The 1,629-nt window shown below is 31.4% G+C and overlaps 1 protein-coding gene across 1 annotated transcript in view; it reads right to left on the reverse strand.

Annotated features, from left to right (window-relative positions):
- LOC103582698 (5,6-dihydroxyindole-2-carboxylic acid oxidase-like) overlaps positions 1-1,629 on the reverse strand; it is a gene marked incomplete at its 3' end in the record, with an annotated part of 26,115 nt that overhangs the window by 23,203 nt on the left and 1,283 nt on the right. The window lies entirely within an intron of this gene.

The raw sequence follows: 1,629 nt of genomic DNA on the forward strand, positions 1-1,629 counted from the left end.
CTTTTCTGTCTTCAATCATTTTTAGGTTAATTTTTAGATTTTAACTTGGAGAGATTCACTGCTTATTTCACATAGGAAACAGGTTTAATTTTTAAATTTTCCAGTTGAGAACTAATCATTTAAAATTTTATTTTAAAATTACAATATTTTTCTTAACAAACAGAGCAGTTGGTAAAAGAAACAACAATAAGGTATCTGTTACCAGATACTTTAATATGTTTTGAACTTATCTGCTTAAAAAAATAAGCGTGAAATAACTGTGCTTGAGTTGAGGTTCACTTTAAGCCAAAAAAGGCCAATGTCTTTTAATTAAAAATAATGCCTCACTGATGTGACTTTTTTGTCTTTTAAAAAATTATATATGTTTAAGGTATACAACATGATGTTTTGATATACACATACAGAGTGATACATAGTGATCTGTCTACTACAGTTAGGCATATTAACATATCTGTCGTAGAATATAGTGATGTGGTGTTTTTAAATAGGTTTCTTCTGTAGCTCCTAAAGTGGTAAGTGGCATGGAGAAAATGTAGTTCAATGAAAATATGACAACCTAAATGGAAAGGAACTTTTTTTCATGGTTTAAACCATGTACCATATTGGAAAGAATCACCAGCTGGAATGGTGAGGGATACATTTGGGACTGGAAAGGCTGAGAAGTGTATACACTCTCATGTCATCCAGACCAGGAGGGGGCATCTGTTTACTTTTGGTAGAGAAGGCAGACACGTCAAATGGGATTCTTTTATTTCAAACTTCATGAGAATCATTTTTTCAGTTACGGAGCTGTAGAAAATTTTCAGACTTTTAATTCACACCTNCCACATGTTCTCACTCATTGGTGGGAGCTAAAAAAATAAACAAATTAATTCACTCACATACACACACAAAAGAAACCAGGGGGGGGGTGAAGAAGATATAACAACTATACTTTTTTGAAGTTGTTACAACAAGCAAACGGAACGGACATTCTTGGGGGGGAGAGGAGAGAGGGAGGAGGGAGGGAGGTGTTGGTGATGGGCCATAGTAATCAAATACATTGTATATTGACAAAATAAAAATTTAATGAAAAAAAATAAAAAATAAAAAATAAAATAAAATATGCTGCTCAGAGTATCAGATGAGTTCATTTAATCAGTCTCAAACTGCATATGGGTAGATTAATTTCAAAAGAATTTTTTTTCTGTATTTTAGAGTATTAATTTTCTCCCCACCATTTTTTTTTCTTGGAATACTGCTGGCACAAGCATCCTGGAAATCAATAAATGAATCTAAACATCTTTTCTGTCTTCAAACATTTTTAGGTTAATTTTTAGATTTTAACTTGGAGAGAGAGATTCACTGCTTATTTCACATAGGAAACAGGTTTAATTTGTAAATTTTCCAGTTGAGAACTAATCATTTAAAATTTTATTTTAAAATTACAATACTTTTATTAACAAACAGAGCAGTTGGTAAAAGAAACAACAATAAGGTATCTGTTACCTGATACTTTAATATGTTTTGAACCTATCCGCTTAAAAAAATAAACATGAAATAACTGTGCTTGAGTTGAGGTTCACTTTATGCCAAAAAAGTCCAATGTCTTTTAATTAAAAATAATGCCTCACTGATGTGACCTTTTTG

The sequence above is a fragment of the Galeopterus variegatus genome, unplaced genomic scaffold (assembly GCF_000696425.1).
Source record: "Galeopterus variegatus unplaced genomic scaffold, G_variegatus-3.0.2 Scaffold17414, whole genome shotgun sequence".
NCBI classification, from domain to species: domain Eukaryota; kingdom Metazoa; phylum Chordata; class Mammalia; order Dermoptera; family Cynocephalidae; genus Galeopterus; species Galeopterus variegatus.